This window comes from Lissotriton helveticus, chromosome 1_1 (genome assembly GCF_964261635.1).
Source record: "Lissotriton helveticus chromosome 1_1, aLisHel1.1, whole genome shotgun sequence".
Lineage (NCBI taxonomy): Eukaryota > Metazoa > Chordata > Amphibia > Caudata > Salamandridae > Lissotriton > Lissotriton helveticus.
This window is the reverse complement of record NC_136057.1, coordinates 275083281-275102379: the sequence shown is the minus strand read 5'-3', so window position 1 is coordinate 275102379 and position 19099 is coordinate 275083281.

Sequence of the window (19099 nt, the reverse complement as noted above, 5' to 3'; positions counted from 1 at the left end):
ACTTGTGCATGGTGCTTTACATCCTACAATGTATTTGTTTATTTTTTGGGGAGTTTGTGAGATTGGGTTCTCAGCACTTGCGGTGTTGAAGACTAGGTACCGTTCAGGACTGGATGTGGAGCACAGCCTGAGGATGGCAGTGGCAGGGATCCACCCACAGATTGAGAGTCTAGGTGTGGCTGGGCACCGGCACACCCGTCACATTCATGTTGGTGGTGTTGTTGTTGATCTGTGTCCTGTGTAAGGCAGGGCATCCTAGTGGGGAGAATTTGCGCACATTTTGTCTTGGAGGATTGTGCTTTGAGCTGTGTGGTACGCCTCTGTCGTTTCGCCACACCCACTCACAGGCCTGCAGTATGCTAGGCACTCTTGTTGTGTTGAGCATTGTTTGCCGGATATGGCCCGTGGTGTGCGCGTGGCAGTCGATCATGTGGTGTGCAGGATTCCCGAGGTTTCTGCCGGGTGGTGGGAGGGGGCCCAACATCTGGGGGAATTCAGCTGGGGGGGCTCAACCTGGAAAAGTTTGAAGACCTCTGCTCTAGGGTTACTGTGTCGCAAACAAATTAAGTAAAACTGCCACATGTGAAACGTAGTGATGTTAACGCTAAAAAAGTGTGTCAGTGTACTATGCTGGATCTCTCAAGTTGACTCGAGGTGCAGGCGAGTGAAAATGCACCGTCATTTTAAAAAAGGAGATTAGCACCATTGGGTAAAGTCAGGTGATTGGAACACCGTGCAGGGTATCTCTAGTAGACTCGAAGTGCGAGCGAGTGGAAATGCGCAATCAATTGAAAGAGATTTACTCCGTTGGTGAAAGTCGGGTGAAAATGCACCGTCAATTGAAAAAGATTCACTCCGTTGGTGAAAGTCGGGTGAAAATGCGCCGTCAATTGAAAGAGATTCACTCTGTTGGTGAAAGTCGGGTGACTGAAACACGTTCCTACCAAAACCGGGATACGGTTAAAGGAACCTTAAAAACCTGACTAGGGAATGGTTAAATACGGAACAATAAATGCGCAAGAAAGGTGCCTAAGGTCAGGGCACCATCGTGTGTCTGAAGTGGGAGAAGTGAAGTCCCATTTAAGCGAACCAGCGGGATTTCTGGCTTACCTGCTCGGTGGCTGGAAAGCGTCTTACAGAACAGCCAGTGCTGGACGCACTGCTGGATAATGTATTCGGAGAGCTACGCTTCTGACGTGCACGCGCGCATCATTCGCGAAGCGTCAGGAGCGGTCAAAAAGTGAAGAAAGAATAACATGAGTGCCGTCGATTTGGAATAAGGCGTCAATTGTGTTGATAAATAAAAGTAAACCTGACCAAATGGGAGAAAGGAGATAGGAATAAAACCCTTGTATATTGATCATTCAAGAAACCTCCTGTATGGCGACAGTCTGTTAAACAGTGCGTGGAGTTAATTACACACCGGCATAAGAGTAACGATAGTAGGAAATGCCACAGTGATGGGAAATTGGCATACCATGTTCTGTATTCTATGCAGTTTATAAATAGGGTGCATATCCTCATCATTAAACAAACATCTTGCGGTGCTAGTGGTGCAAAAATTGAGACATAGGTAATAACATACTTGAGGCATGGTGAGGTACTGGGTTTTTCAGAACCAGTACCGAACCGGTAACCCAGTGGTGTCATGGTACACACCCAAAGACCTCGAGTACTTTCCTGATTTAGACCACAGAAACTCAGAGTCTTCTAGGTGAAGTCAAAGATCGAATTTATTGGCTGCAACCAAGTAACAGGTCCTAGAAGTACAACAACACGGGATGTATATTCTCAGGAGACTGCTCAATCTTACAAAGTCAGGCTTCTCTTTTTATACAAAATATTGTGCTTCAGGCAAACATTCTGCACATTTTAGTATACTATTCACATGTTTCCATCAAAAGGAAAAGCAGAGTCATGATGACAAGCCCACATTTCAGTTTGTCTAGCCCACAACAAATTACTCGGCAAGGCCCAACAGTTTCATCAGATATCGGTGGACCCCCAATAAAAACGGGCACCTCCTCATCATAAAGCAAGTGAGAGAAAAGAGCAGTTACAGGTGTGAGCAAGATTAGGCAGGGTGTGTGTGCGATCAAAAGGGTTTATGGCATGTTGTGCCTTGATGCTATCTCGTTCGGCCACTGGGCATGGATGTTGAGGGGATAAAGATGGGGGTATGTAACGGTGTGTGACAGAGATGAGAATTTGCACTGAAAGTTGAAGTGCGAAAGGGGATGATGTGGAGTGGGGTGCTGCCATTCAGGTAACCACACCGTTTTGTTGTTTGTTTCAGGTGGCAAGTGCAGCCTATGACGGAGCTGGAGGCGAGTAGCCCAAAGGGGGGAAGGCGGCTCCAGTCTGGATGAGGTGGTCCTGGATGGACACTCAGGTAAAAAGCATAAGGCAAATGCCAGGCGCCTGCGGAGCCCTGGGCACAAACAACACTCAGCTGGTCCGCTAGGGGCAGTGGGGTGTTTTTGGTGGAGATACAGGCGAAGATGTGGCATGCTTCAAGAAATGGGCACCTCGGGGCCAAGCATTGAGTAGAGTTTGTGGGCCAAACGGACGTTTGTGGTACCAAGAGGTAGAAAGACGGGCAAACGAAGGGTCACTTATCACTACTGGCTGAGTTTGAAGGAGTGTGACTAATGGGGAATAACACAAAAGGGTTGAGGGAGAAAGACTGCACCTATTGATATAAGGGGCTAGATAGTCTTGTGATGGTGCTGAAGAAACCAGGGAGTACAACACTATTTACTCCCTATTGAGCAAACGCCCAAAATACAATAGAGAATTATTTTGGAATCAGCACCCATCAAAGAAGTATCATATAAATCCTTTAAAAATAAGTAAGTCCAAAGAAAAATAGTATAATGAGCAGGTTCGGACTCCACTGATGATCGGAATATATTCTTTAATATTTGATCCAAATAATGAAATCCAGATACATAAGTGATTTTGTTTTAGCTGCCAAAAAACAGTGCAGAATGCCCACAATTCACAGAGAATAACACAAAAGGTTTGAGGCAGAAAGACAGCACCTATTAAGTGTGACTAATGGGCTGGAGGTCAAATTGACTCAAAATGAGGACATCAGTCTCGGAAATGGGACAACATATTCCAGTGTGGGGCTCGGGGCAGGGCAGTTGCTCTGCAAAGTCAGGGTTCGCAGCTCGGGGTGTTACAAGATGGGAGGGTGTCGCTGGACTTAGAACTGGGGAGAAGGGATAAAGTCAGTCCAAGCTTAGCTTAACCAGGCAGGGGGCTTCAACGCAATACTCAGCCGCTACCCACAGTTGGGGGCGGGCTGGTGACTTTGCCGGCCCTTACATTAAGGGTCACTTTACCAGGAGCAGAGAGGTTGACCTGGAGGGGAGGGGGAGTGGGTTTTTCTGGGAACATCTTCTAACAGACAGGTAACTTCGGGGAGAGGGGGAAGGCTCTCATGCTGTCTAGCCAATTAAGTTATGGGGACGGTACATGGGAAGGAGTGTCTTCCACTCACGAGGTCAAGCTGGGCTACCCTGGTAGAAAGGGGGGAAGCTCAAGTGAAGGTAGTCAGGGGCCAGGAGGTCCTTCTCAGTTAGTTGGAGGCTATGGGTCCATGGCGCTTGACGACTCCCAGGAGGAAGCCAGTGCTACGGCGAACAAGAGGGTGTGATCGGAAGTGGGTCAGGATTGACAAGTCTGCGCAGAGTATGGGGAAAGGGGTCAAAGAGGTGTTGCTGAGGACTGGGAGTAGTGGGAGTTCCTGGGGGGGTCTTGAGGTACGAGGACAGCTGTCAGAAGGGGCGAATGTGCAGAGAAAGGAAATGGTGATCAGCAAGAGTGCTTAGCATCACGGCTTCTCAATGCACAGGGCAGGCTTGACTGATGTTACAAAAAAAAGGGTAAACACGGAATTACTGGGACCTGGCTACTAAATGATATGCACTAAAGTGTTCCCAATGTATTGAAATATTTGCACAAACAGGGGAAAAAAAACAAATCAAGAAAATATTCAACAGTTTCATAAAAAATGAAGGCGAAAGAGTAGTAGATTTACAACCAATGTTATTTAATCACATTGGTGGAAAGCTATTTACATAAATAAGAATTCACGGGAAAACAGCACCACAGAGTAAAAAATCACATGAGTAGTGCCCAAAGAGGAAGAGGGGGAAGTGTAAGGTAGTCAGTGATTGGGAGGAAGGTTTGGCGGTGGTGACATCATATCAAAAACAATTCAGGTATATATTCATTATATACCGGATAGCCAAAGTCTAAACATCATATACATATTGCCATATAACACATAAAAAGTCACCGTTATTTTATCACTGTTGAACGGTTGTTGGCAGGTATTCTAAAGTCGACTTTTCGACCCCTTATTCGTAGGTGTCTTGAACCTTACTAGTGGGGTCTTCATCAGGACTAGAGTGACGTGAAAGGGACTGAGGGCACCTAAGAGAAAAGGAAGGTGTATCAGTACCTGACTTAAAAAGAAAAACTTGGAAAGAAGTCCCAGTAAACTGGGCAGTATTAATTAATATTACCATACGTGCTGCGGCGGGGAGGGGATATCTCTCACAGTCCAATCGATGAGAGGAAAAGGGGTTTCAAGGCTCTCCAAGGTACAGTAAAAAGGTAGAAGTGAGGCGTCACCTGTGTAATAAAGGTGACCGTTAGCCAAGGTAATCGGCAAACAGCAGAAAAGAATCTCCCTATTAAAAGGAGCAAAATGCACTTTTTGAGTGTGCAACAGGAGAGTGCACTGGTGCATTCTTGTTAAAGAGGTCCTTCTCAATTGGACAAGTAAATCTCGAGGAATCAGTGTAATATTTGAAAGATCCGGAATAAATCCATGAAATCGAGCGAAATTCATCTAAAGAGGAGCATTAACAAAAACAGCCAAAAAGACCTATTCAAGCATGATTCCCAGTTGGTATTCGGGAAGTAGCAGTAGTTGCGTGTATTTGGGGTGAAAATGAGGTAGGAATAACTTGAAAACGGAGTGAGCAGGCGGATGGCTCTAGGGCAGGGTTCTTCAATCTGTGGGGCGCGCCCCCCTGGGGGGGGGGGGGTGCGGCGCCATCCCAGGGGGGGCACGGGCTCCACTTCGATCTTCCCTTTGTGCCCATTCCTTTGCCTGGGTGATTCTCCCAGGAGGGGGCCAATTCACGGAGTCGACAGCTTCGGCTGCGGTGCAAGGCAGAGGTCTCCTCTGCTAAAAACGAAAGCAAACAAACAGACACGCTTTCAGTTTTAGCAGAGGAGACCCCTTGCCTCCCACTGCAGCTGAAGCTGTCAGCTCTGTGAATTAACCCCCTCCTGGGAGAGTTAGCTCTTCCCAGAAGGGAGAGAAGGTTTCGCAGAGGTTTTGAGGCACGGGCGGGGTGGGCTCTGGTCCAGGGCCCCAGCCTTTCAAGGGGGGGTGGGAGTGAGGGGGAGTTGGGGGGGGCGGGAGTCCTTCATTTATTTTGGGAAGGGAGGGAGAGGTTGCAATCCGGGTTTGGGCCATGAATCGGGACAGTGGGCTCTTGTCTGCGGTCCTCAACTCATGAGGATCTTTGTGTGGGCACCAAAGTGTCGGTATTCAGGGATGTTGGTCTGCAGATTCGAATTTGAATCATCAAATGTGTGAGGGTGGAGTGGTGGATGTATGAGTGGGGGGTGGATGGATGAGTGAGGGGATGGATGGTGAGTGAAGGGGTGAGTGGATGGTGGGAGAGAGGATGGATGCATGAGTGGAGGGATGGATGGGAGTGGATGGATGTGTGTATGGTTGGAAGGGTAGATGGATGGGTGGAGGGGTGGATGGATCAGTGAAATGGTGGATGGATCGATGGGGGGGTGGATGGTGGACGAGTCGGTGGGTGGATGGATGAGAGAGGTGATGGATGGATTGATGTATTGATGGGTGAAGGGGTGAATGAATGAATGGATGGATGGATGAGTGAAGGGGTGGATGTGGGGATGGATGGGTGATTGAGGAGGGTGGATGGACGGGGGGATGGATGGAGGAGTGAAGGGGTGGATGAGTGGTCAATGGATGGATTCATGAGTGGATGAGTGGATGGATGAGTGGGTGGATGGGTGAAGGGTGGATTGAGGGATGGGTGGCTGGGTGAGGGGGGAATGGAGAGAGAGGGGGAGGATGGATGGATGGATGAGTGAGGACATGGATGAATGATTGGCAGAGTGGATGGGCAGGTGTGTGCATGGATGGGTGAGGAGAGGAGCATGGAGATGGATGGGTCAGATAGTGCATGTATGAGTGGGGGGAGGGTGGAGAGCGGGGTGGATGGATGAGTGGGGGGTTGAGTGGGTGGACGGATGAGTGACTGGGTGGATGGATGAGTGGGTGGGGGGATGGCTGAATGGGTGAGAGGGTGGGTGGTTGGATGGATGAGTGAATGGATGGATGGATGGGTGGAGGAGTGGATGGATGGGTGGAAGAGTGAAAGGATGAGTGGAGGAGTGGATGGATGAGTGGAGGAGTGGATGGATGAGTGGGAGGATAGCTTGGGTGAATGGTTGGATGGATGAGTGGGTGGATGGATGGGTGGAAGAGTGGATGGATTGGTGAGGGGATGGATTGGGTGAAGGGATGGATGGATGATGGATGGATGGGTTAGGGGGTGGATGGAGGAATGGATGGGTGAGATGATGGATGGAGGGATGGATGGTGGATGGGTTTGCAAGTGGTTGAAGGGGTTTGGATGTGGATGGGGCTCAGATGGAGGGACGGAATGAATGGTGGGAGAGTTGGTGGATGACAAGGTGTACATGATGGATGGGGAGGGTTGTGATGACTTCCTTTGCTTTCTTGGTGCCATGGGAGCTGTGGTTCAGAGTGGAAGGTATTTGAATTGTTTGGCTGCTCCCTTGCCTATGTGTTACTGTTCTGTATTGTATGTGTGCTCATGTGTGGGATCTATGCATCATGCTTGTGACATTTTGCGTGACATACAGCTGCTACTTGAATGTGGGGCCCCCATGGGCAAGGTCGGGTTCCATGTTTTGGGTTCCGCTTGGTGAAGCACCCATGGTGTGTTCCCTATAGTGGGTTCATCACGGCGGTCCTCCCTTTGGTTCACTTGTGCATGGTGCTTTACATCCTACAATGTATTTGTTTTTTTGTTGGGGAGTTTGTGAGATTGGGTTCTCAGCACTTGCGGTGTTGAAGACTAGGTACCGTTCAGGACTGGATGTGGAGCACAGCCTGAGGATGGCAGTGGCAGGGATCCACCCACAGATTGAGAGTCTAGGTGTGGCTGGGCACCGGCACACCCGTCACATTCATGTTGGTGGTGTTGTTGTTGATCTGTGTCCTATGTAAGGCAGGGCATCCTAGTGGGGAGAATTTGCGCACATTTTGTCTTGGAGGATTGTGTTTTGAGCTGTGTGGTACGCCACTGTCGTTTCGCCACACCCACTCACAGGCCTGCAGTTTGCTAGGCACTCTTGTTGTGTTGAGCATTGTTTGCCGGATATGGCCCGTGGTGTGCGCGTGGCATTCGATCATGTGGTGTGCCGGATTCCCGAGGTTTCTGCCGGGTGGTGGGGGGGGCCCAACATCGGGGGGAATTCAGCTGGGGGTGGCTCAACCTGGAAAAGTTTGAAGACCTCTGCTCTAGGGTTACTGTGTCGCAAACAAATTAAGTAAAACTGCCACATGTGAAACGTAGTGATGTTAACGCTAAAAAAGTGTGTCAGTGTACTATGCTGGATCTCTCAAGTTGACTCGAGGTGCAGGCGAGTGAAAATGCACCGTCATTTTAAAAAAGGAGATTAGCACCATTGGGTAAAGTCAGGTGACTGGAACACCGTGCAGGGTATCTCTAGTAGACTCGAAGTGCGAGCGAGTGGAAATTCGCAATCAATTGAAAGAGATTTACTCCGTTGGTGAAAGTCAGGTGAAAATGCACCGTCAATTGAAAGAGATTCACTCCGTTGGTGAAAGTCGGGTGAAAATGCGCCGTCATTTGAAAAAGATTCACTCCGTTGGTGAAAGTCGGGTGACTGAAACACGTTCCTACCAAAACCGGGACTACGGTTAAAGGAACCTTAAAAACCTGACTAGGGAATGGTTAAATACGGAACAATAAGTTGCCTAAGGTCAGGGCACCATCGTGTGTCTGAAGTGGGAGAATTGAAGTCCCATCAAAGCGAACCAGCGGGATTTCTGGCTTACCTGCTCGGTGGCTGGAAAGCGTCTTACAGAACAGCCAGTGCTGGACGCACTGCTGGATAATGTATTCGGAGAGCTACGCTTCTGACGTGCACGCGCGCATCATGCGCGAAGCATCAGGAGCGGTCAAAAAGTGAAGAAAGAATAACATGAGTGCCGTCGATTTGGAATAAGGCGTCAATTGTGTTGATAAATAAAAGTAAACCTGACCAAATGGGAGAAAGGAGATAGGAATAAAACCCTTGTATATTGATCATTCAAGAAACCTCCTGTATGGCGACAGTCTGTTAAACAGTGCGTGGAGTTAATTACACACCGGCATAAGAGTAACGATAGTAGGAAATGCCACAGTGATGGGAAATTGGCATACCATGTTCTGTATTCTATGCAGTTTATAAATAGGGTGCATATCCTCATCATTAAACAAACATCTTGCGGTGCTAGTGGTGCAAAAATTGAGGCATAGGTAATAACATACTTGAGGCATGGTGAGGTACTGGGTTTTTCAGAACCGGTACCGAACCGGTAACCCAGTGGTGTCAGGGTACTCACCCAAAGACCTCGAGTACTGTCCTGATTTAGACCACAGAAACTCAGAGTCTTCTAGGTGAAGTCAAAGATCGAATTTATTGGCTGCAACCAAGTAACAGGTCCTAGCAGTACAACAACACGGGATGTATATTCTCAGGAGACTGCTCAATCTTACAAAGTCAGGCTTCTCTTTTTATACGAAATATTGTGCTTCAGGCAAACATTCTACACATTTTAGTATACTATTCACATGTTTCCACTACAAAGGAAAAGCAAAGTCATGATGACAAGCCCACATTTCAGTTTGTCCAGCCCACAACAAATTACTCGGCAAGGCCCAACAGTTTCATCAGATATCGGTGGACCCCCAATAAAAACGGGCACCTCCTCATCATAAAGCAAGTGAGAGAAAAGAGCAGTTACAGGTGTGAGCAAGATTAGGCAGGGTGTGTGTGCGATGAAAAGGGTTTATGGCATGTTGTGCCTTGATGCTATCTCGTTCGGCCACTGGGAGAGGAACTGACCAAACAGGTTCGGGCTGGGGCAATGGTTTCAGCTTGCCCAGGTCAGAGAAAAGTCAATTAAGGTGTACGTGTCCTTGGGAATCGAATTTAGCTGTATTATAAGCCTATGTGAGGGCAACCCACAAAATGGCTGCCGTACACAAAATGGAAGCCAAGGGTTCAAGACGAAAATGACGATTTTGAGGTGAAATCGTTACTCGAATATGACGAAAATGCTTGTACATAGTGTACTAGCCATTTTCGGTCTTTTGATATAAAAATCGTCATGCTACGACGAAGTTTTATTCACGAGTTCAGAATTTTCAGAACTACAAACCCTCCTTTTGCCCTTACATAGGCAATTAACCTATCCTCATGCTAATCTGAGTCCAGGTCTATATTCCTAAAGTCATTGAGATGTTGCTGTAACATCATTCTATTACTTAGTTCATCTTTTGATACAGGTTTCCTTACACATGATGTAGCACAGAGGCCACATATTGCAGGAGCACACTGCACGCACAGACAGAACAGGAAAAGAATGGCTAAGACCATCCCAATGACCATCAGAATTTTCCATCCCCAGGCGGATATCAGTTCCCAGAACCATCCCATTAACGACCAATCTCATTTATCCACATGAATAGATTCGGAAATCTTATGTAGTTTGGAGATGGCCTGGTACACTGTTGGAGTGTTATCTGGAATGAAAACACAGCAACTCGATTGGATCAATTTACATACTCCACCTCGGTCTGCAAGTATGACATCTAATGCGACCCTGTTCTGAAGGGTAATAAGACGATCCGACTGGAGCTCAGCAGTCAAGTTACTAAGGGCACCGGCAGTTTCAACTACGGTGGATTCAACTACCCTTGTCAATTGCCTTATGTTCCTGCTGTTACCCATGGGTCCCCAGAACGGCAGAAAACCCTTTACGAAGTCCCCAAATTCTTGTCCTGCAGTGTCTTCTTCGCTGAAGACACCTCTACCTATCCTTGTCTTGTGGTAATATGCTGCCGCTGTGTAGGTGGGAGGCAGCAGGAACAAAACAAAACATGTGCCCGAAAAGTCAGGGGGCAACCATGTATAGGCTCTATCATGGCAGATGAAATAGGTACCCTTAGCTGCTAAGAACGGAGGGGAAGTCTGAGATGCAAAAACATATGTTTCAGTGCAGATGCTCTTCCCTAACTGAGCTCTGGGATTCTTGCCATTACCTTGCAGACACAGGTGACCTTGATGGGGTACAATCCAAATCGGGGAAGATCTCTTAGCTTGCTGTTTCTCACTCAGAGTAGCTCCATATCCGGTTACGTTCCATCCTATGTATACTAGTGTCTCATCTCTAGGGATAGTCTCGTAGGAAATATCTTCCTTAATCATGTCTACTATACCCTTAACTAGAGCACTATTCTTAGGATTGTCTTCCACAGAACGTAGGGGGTAGACTTCATGTGCATAGATGAACATTGTTCTGTATGCCCACACAGAACCATTGTGGCTGAAAGGCAGGACCAGATAAGGGATACCTTTATCCATTGTGTGAGGCATAAGACCACACACCCAACAGTTAGTCGTGTTCATTACTAGTTGGTGTTGGTGCAAAAGCTGAACAAAGGAGTTATTAATAAACTCTAATCTCCTAGCGGATTCGTGTTCAGGAAGGGGGTGAAAAGAATGTGAGGAAACAGTGGAAGGAGGAGGTATAGGCGATGTAGTGGGTGCAAATGTTACTCGAAAAGAGAATAAAACATAACTTATTAAAAATATCATCACACTGAATAATATGAAAATGCACAATATCAAAAAGCTTTTCTTTGTCATTATTTTACGTATCCTGGCTTTAAAGTTCATTGTTTTGGCAGGTTTCTCCATCACGAAAAACTCCATCCTCTCTAAAGTGCTGCCCGCGATGGGTGGTTGTTTCTGCTAAGGAATGCTTCTGTCAGTCTAGGGCAACTCCCTTGGACCAACCAGAACTGTCGACCTAACGTCGTCAGCTGCACCCAAAAGACTTTGGGCAATCGCGGCCCTAGCAGCGGAACCCGGATGGCGGTTCAAAAAACAAAAATAAGCAAGTATCTCAGATGGGAGAGCTGCGCTTTCAAAAATAGTACTTGGAGGAGAAAAAAAGAATTTTATTTGTCCATAGGTCTCGGCCTCAAATTGTATCTTTGCTTTCCAGGTATGGTATGATCTCGGAAAAGGAGTTCAGGCTCTGTAGTGTCCAATGGAACTGACGGTGATACAGCTGGTTGCAAAATGTTGTCGCTCTCTTTTTCAGTCAGTGTTCCTTTTATACGTGCATCACTGAAAGGCAGAAAACGTGGCACGGTTTCAGTCTCTGAGTTGGCGACACTCTCCTGGACCCACCGGTTGTATGGCAGAGGCAGAGGGATCCGCTTGCAGTGGATCCTGTGGATCCAGTGCTTCTTCCCTTCCACTCGAACAGCTGATCTTGTGGAAAGAAGAACGAGGTGCGGTCCGGTCCACCTTGGCTGATTGTTCTTGGTTCGCTGGAAATTCTTCACGAGAACCCAGGATCCATGGTCGATGGGGTGACCTGGAGTCTGAGAGACCGGAGGCAGGGTGTCATGGACCTGTTGGTGTAAAACACGCAATTTATCCGTCAATTCGTACAAATGATCAAGCAAAACAGGGTGTTCAATTTCACTGAACTTTGTGGGCCTTGGCACTCCCCATATGTTGGCCGGGCGGCCAAAAACTATTTCGTAGGGACTTAGTCCCACTCGCGAATGCACAGTCATTCTGGTGGATAGGAGTGCTAAGGGTAGAGCATCAGGCCACTTAAGACCAGTGCTCGCTTGAATTTTGGCTAATTTAAGTTTCAATGTGCCGTTGTAGCATTCTACTAATCCAGCTGATTGGGGGTGATTTGCAGCGTGGAACTTTTGCTGAATGCCTAGCCCTTCACATACTCTCTTCATCACACGACCCACAAATTCACTCCCATTGTCACTCCAGATCATTCTAGGCATTCCGAATCTGGGGAAGAACTCTTTCACAAGGGCTTTAGCTGTGGATAAGGCAGTGTTGTCCTTTAGGGGATATGCTTCTACCCATCTTGAGAAGGCGCAAACAACAACGAGTACGTATTTTAAATTGTTGCACCTCTCCATGTGGATGAAATCTAGCTGCAAAACCTCAAACGGATACGTAGGAGGTGCAAAATGACCAGCTGGAGTTGGGGTTCCCCTACCAGGATTGTGTTTCAGACACACCATGCAATTCTTGACCACATTCTCTGCACACTTGGGAATTCCTGAATTTTGCCATACTGGAGCCAACAACTTGCAAATCCCTTTCACGCTGATATGAGCCATTCCATGAGCCATTGTAACCACTGCAAGCACATATGCATCGGGTAACAACCATCTCTGATGCTCTGACAATTCAATCCAGCAACCATTTGCATCCATTTTACCCGTACTTTCTCTCCACATGCTCAACTCTTTCTCTGTAGCCTCAGCTTGAATAGACTTCACACTCTCTATCGTGTCTTCACACATTCCAACATCACCAACCCATCTTGCAGGGCCTGCAACATACATTCGGCTCATCACATTCCTCGCTGTTTCTTTTGCGATTTCGTCAGCAAATGCATTTCCACGACCAACATCATCAGTCACCTTCTTGTGAGCACTACATTTCACAATCGCCACTTGCAGAGGCAAGGGCAGTGATTCAAGAAGCTCATTCACCAACTGACCATGCTGAATCTTAGCTCCATGCAAAGTCAGGAACCCACGTTCTTTCCACAATCGTCCAAAACTGTGAGTCACTCCAAACGCATACTGACTATCGTTGTAGATGGTCACTTTCATTCCTTTCGACAACACACATGCTCTTGTAAGTGCAATCAATTCTGCTGCTTGAGCTGAATTATGTGGAATACGTGCAGCTTCAACAATTGTATGTAAAGTCGTGACAGCATATGCTGCAGTCGTGTCACCATTCGGGAGCTTGAAGCATGAACCATCCACCCATAATGTACCATCACATTCAGCAAGAGGAGTATCCTGGAGATCTACTCTCCCTTTCGTTTCTTCTTCTGTTCTAAGAAAACAATCATGTTGTTCAGAAGCATCTAGTTCCTCTACAATTGGTAACAACGTAGCTGGGTTTAGAGTGTTGCATCTTTTTATGTGCACATGACTTGCTAACAAGGTTAATTCGTAACCTGACAATCAAGCACTAGTTAAGTGCTGTGTCTTGGTTCTGTTTAACAACGTGTCTACTGCATGTGGAACCATCACAACTAACATGTTATTCATCACTAGACCAGCAGACTGTCGAATAGAAACAGCTGCTGCCGCCGTTGCTCTTAAACAACTCGGCAATGCTTTAGCTACCGGATCCAAAGTCGACGAAAAATATGCGCATGGACGCTGCTTGTCTCCAAACAACTGAGTCAACACTGATAATGCACAACCCTCTTTCTCATGGACATACAATGTAAAGGGCTTACTGTAGTTGGGTGTACCTAACACAGGAGCCGAACATAATGCTGTGCGCAATTCAAAAAAACTTTTCTGACACTCTTCAGACCAAGGAACGGGATTGGGTGTATCTTTACACGTTAATGCCACCAAAGGTTTCGGCTAATAACGAAAAATTTGGTATCCATTGCCAGCAATATGATGTAATGCCCAAGAAAGCACGCACTTCTCTCTGTGTTCTTGGCACACTCAATTTCGCTATTGCCTGAATTCTTTCTGGGGTCAGTTTCCTTCCCTCCTTCGATAAGAGATGACCTAAGTAGGTCACTTCTTGTCGACAATATTGCAATTTTGAGAGATACACTTTGTGGTGCAAATCACACAAATGACGCAACAATGACAATGTGGCTTCTTTACATATTTCCTCAGTATCTGCAGCAATAAGCAAATCATCAACATACTGAATGAGGGTAGCGCCATCAGGTAAAACAATCGTATCAAGCTGTGTTTTTAAAGCTTGACTATATATTGATGGACTTTCACAGTAGCCCTGTGGAGCGCGTTTAAAGCGGAAGCTTCGTCCTCCTAAACTGAAGCCAAAAATATCCCTGCTCTCCTCAGCAATCGGGATGCTGAAGAAAGCATTCTTCAAGTCAATCACCGAAAACCAGGTTGCAGAAGCTGGAATCATAGTCAATAGGGCAGTAATGTCAGGAACAACTGGAAATTGTGGCACAACTATTTTATTGACCTCTCTAAGATCGATCACGAATCTGTAAACAGGTGGCTGGGAAGGGTCAGTTAGTTTCAAAACAGGCAGAACAGGACTATTGCAAACGTTGCCTCTTGTCTCTTCAATCACATCTTTTTCAATCAGATCATAAATGATCGCTAGTAAAGCTTTTTCACCTTCACTAGAAATTTTGTATTGGGGAATGCGTGGCATTTTAACATTGGCTTTCAATGTTACAACATATGGTGGTATTTCCAAAAGGCCCACATCATTAGGACCAGTAGCCCAAAGAATGTTAGGGAGAGATGACAATTCTGTTGGAAGTTTATCCCTTGACAAATACATTGGAGAAACCACTTTCTTACCTAGTGTAAGTTGTACTCCAGAAGGAGAACAGTACAAAGTTGCATACAATCTTTTCAGCAAATCTAATCCTAGCAAGTTTTCACCACAACCTGTTGTCAGAATAAGGGGTGCTTCGAATTCACAAGGTCCAACAGAAAGGGACAAAGGGTCAGAAATCGGATTCCTAACTGGGGCGCCAGAAAAACCTACTGATACATTCGTTTCGCCAGACAAAGATGCGCCAGGGAGTTTTGAGTGCATAATTGAACTCTTTGTAGCATCAGTATCCAACAGAAAAGGCTCTGACACACCTGATGTAATCACCTCAACGTAAGGCCCACTCTGATCTACTGGAACTGAAACAACTCCCACTTTTTGTCTATGGCTGTCCTAGCAATCATTACCGTCTATATTCTCATCTTCTGCATAGTAATCATCAGCGTCGTACTGAGCCGTCCTACCAGATGCGTTATTCTGCTGATCGAACCTATTCATAGAATTTTGAGGCGGAAGGGGACGAGCGTTCTGAGGGAAACTGCCACGTCCTCTACCTCTTGGAGCTTGTTGAACACCTCGACCTCGTGCACCCGAAACACCATTTGCGCGCTGTAACAAGATAGGGCAACTATACTTAAAATGACCCTCTTCCTTACAATACGAACACTGATTGGGACCTACAGGGACACGTGGTTGAGTATACTCTACTCTTTGCGAGTTCCTCTGATACTGTTGAGGCTGCTGATAATTATTCTGATAGTTACTCTGAGTACCACTATTTTGACCACCACGTGGCGGATATGCTTGCTGTAACAAAACCTTCGTTTTTAACTCTTTAGTTTTCTTTTCTGCTCTATCTTTCTCATCTTTGTCTCGATTTTCGTAGTACTGTGCAGTAGTAGCCAATATCTGTGCTGAAGAGGAAACTGCCCAAGAACTCTCTGAATCTTTTAACTTTTTACACAACTCGGGAAGCAGATTATGCACAAATTTATCGACGAACAATCGCTGGCCACCTTCTGTGCTCATAGCTTGACCACTGTGGTCGACAAATGTCTCTTCAAACCTGGTGAAGAAATCAGACACCGTTTCATCTTTCTTCTGCTTACATGCAGACAACTTATCCCAATTTACACGCATCGCAGGCATTATAGTTTTCATGTAATCAATGATCTTACCAGGAAGTTCTGCTACTAAAGGCTCAGGCTTAGCACCACTAATTTGTAGGGCATCTGCAGCAGCAATATTAGCCCATGAGTCACCTAACTCTTGATCATGATCTGCATGACGAATCTTTCCCCATAAAGGTTGTGGAACAACATTCCCAAACAACATGTCTATGTCAGCTAAATTCATGATGCATGAACCTGCAGTCTGCGACAATTCCTTGTAATACCCTGCAGGATTTTTACGGGGATCAGGCAATGTCTGCTTAAGGGCAAAACTTCAGCTCGCTTCCAAGGAACATGTACCCACACCCGCTGGAAATGAGACTGAATAGGTGGGTTAGCTGCAAGGTCCCCTTCCCTCCATTGTGGGGGAACTTCTCTCATGGGATATTGTCTTCCCTTCTTTCTACCGGAGGATTCAGACTCAAACAACGACTTGGAAACACCTTCAGTCCTAAGCGACAACAATGTCGCAACTGCTTTCTTAACATCTGAACCCACAATTGCGCCTTTTGAAAACACAAACCGTACATGGCTCAACTCAGGAGGATTAGAGTCCAAATCATTTTCCTCTAAATCTTCACACAGGAAAACACACATTTTCTCAAAAACGTATCTCTGCTTCGATGTTTCCCACTGGGTGAAGACATCCATAACACATTCTAAATCATATTTTTCCAGGTCAGCGACCCATTTATGTGCCAAACAATTCAACGTTTCCTTCTCCCTAGAATCAGGCAGTTGACTACGCAATTGCTTGTGCTCTGTGTCAGGAGTCACACTCGTTGCACCAAAGAGAGGATGCAAAAAACTAGCGACAGTACTAGCCACTCTCTGACGAACAGAAGGAGAAGTCGATGAAAAGACAAGAGGGAAAGCAGGGTGAGACGAGGCAGGTGCAGAGGCAGTGTCAGGAGAAGTACCAGGAGTGGTAGTCGTTATAGTAGTTAAAGTTGTAGGAAGTATAGGAGGAGCAGATGTTAAAGACGGTGGCCCTTCAGGAGGCTGCACCGGAGGAGCAGGAGTCAACTGAAGAACAACTGGTGGGTGCTGTAGAGGAGCAGGAGGCAATGCAACCACGGGTTGCGCAGCTAAAGGTTGCGGAGGTGCTGTAGCATTCTGCGCATAAGGGGGTGGCGAACTTAACAAATGCGACATTAGAGGATTTTTTTCAAGCTCTTTTGCTGCATCTTGCTGAAGAGGTAGCAAAACTGGATAACATTTATCTATTACCATTTTACGTTGCATGTGCAACTGCTCACTCATCTGTTCTTCTTCATTGTCTTTAAACTGCATAGCAGCTTGCATTATCGAAATACCCCTTTCTCTCTTATTTTTCTTCGCTAATTTAATTTCCTTCTGTTTGGCTTCCTTACGCCATAGGCGGAAAGAGTCAAACATCGCCGGCCGGGCTTTCTTCTTGAAAAGTTTAACTTCGAGATTGTCTAAGCTACCATATTGGGGCCATTTTAAAACACGATCTTTTCTGGTGTATTTGATCCACACTTCATTATATGTGATGGGGCCTACTCCATGTTTCACATACAGTTCATAAGTTGGAGTTCCAATCGGAGGAACCGGACACGAGTCCTCCAATCGGGAGTCCCTATTATTACAACCAAGAAAAAACAAATTTCCAAGTCTGCTAAGACCAGGCATCTTCGCTCTCTAGTCTAGCTTCAAACTTCAAAGGATTATCGATTACGATATTCTCGTGAATACACGAGTCCTTTGGCTTTGGCACTTGCAAGTTCCAAACAAAGTGATCCCAAGGGGATACCCAAACTAAGACCAGCTAAGGACTGGGAGACGCTCCACTTATACTTAACTGAGATATCGATGACGTCACCAGAAGACTCATCTTATCGTTTCGCTCTACCAAACTTCAAGGGTCCAAATCAGGGTGATAGCCAGGGCAGCAGTCCTTTGTAGCCGTCGGGAAGCGGGGAACCTCGCAGCAAAGACTTTCGGACCACGTCGACATGCAGGGGTCGATGAAGTGGTTGGCCTTCCTCCAGAATTTTCACACGAAGTTCCTCACGAACCTCTGGCTTGGACCGGTACCGTTGGTATCGCCCCGCGTTGGGCGCCAACTGAGGTACTGGGTTTTTCAGAACCGGTACCGAACCGGTAACCCAGTGGTGTCAGGGTACACACCCAAAGACCTCGAGTACTTTCCTGATTTAGACCACAGAAACTCAGAGTCTTCTAGGTGAAGTCAAAGATCGAATTTATTGGCTGCAACCAAGTAACAGGTCCTAGAAGTACAACAACACGGGATGTATATTCTCAGGAGACTGCTCAATCTTACAAAGTCAGGCTTCTCTTTTTATACAAAATATTGTGCTGCAGGCAAACATTCTACACATTTTAGCACAATTCACATGTTTCAACTACAAAGGAAAAGCAGAGTCATGATGACAAGCCCACATTTCAGTTTGTCCAGCCCACAACAAATTACTCGGCAAGGCCCAACAGTTTCATCAGATATCGGTGGACCCCCAATAAAAACGTGCACCTCCTCATCATAAAGCAAGTGAGAGAAAAGAGCAGGGACAGGTGTGAGCAAGATTAGGCAGGGTGTGTGTGCGATGAAAAGGGTTTATGGCATGTTGTGACTTGATGCTATCTCGTTCGGCCACTGGGAGAGGAACTGACCAAACAGGTTCGGCCTGGGGCAATGGTTTCAGCTTGCCCAGGTCAGAGAAAAGTCAATTACGGTGTACGTGTCCTTGGGAATCGAATTTAGCTGTATTATAAGCCTATGTGAGGGCAACCCACAAAATGGCTGCCGTACACAAAATGGAAGCCAAGGGCTCAAGACGAAAATGACGATTTCGAGGTGAAATCGTTACTCGAATATGACGAAAATGCTTGTACATAGTGTACTAGCCATTTTCGGTCTTTTGATATAAAAATCGTCATGCTACGACGAAGTTTTATTCACGAGTTCAGAATTTTCAGAACTACAATGGGTAATAGCATAATTCAGAGGAAGGACATTGCAACAGTGACATATCATCTATTTGTCAGGAAACAAAAGGAGACCACCTCTATTTTCATAGTCAAACTCATATATATCATTCTCCATAAAAAACCTGCGGTGTTAGGTATGAGTAATCACTGTATGCATGAAACAACATTGCAAAAATGACATGTCATCTGTTTGTCTTATACCAAAC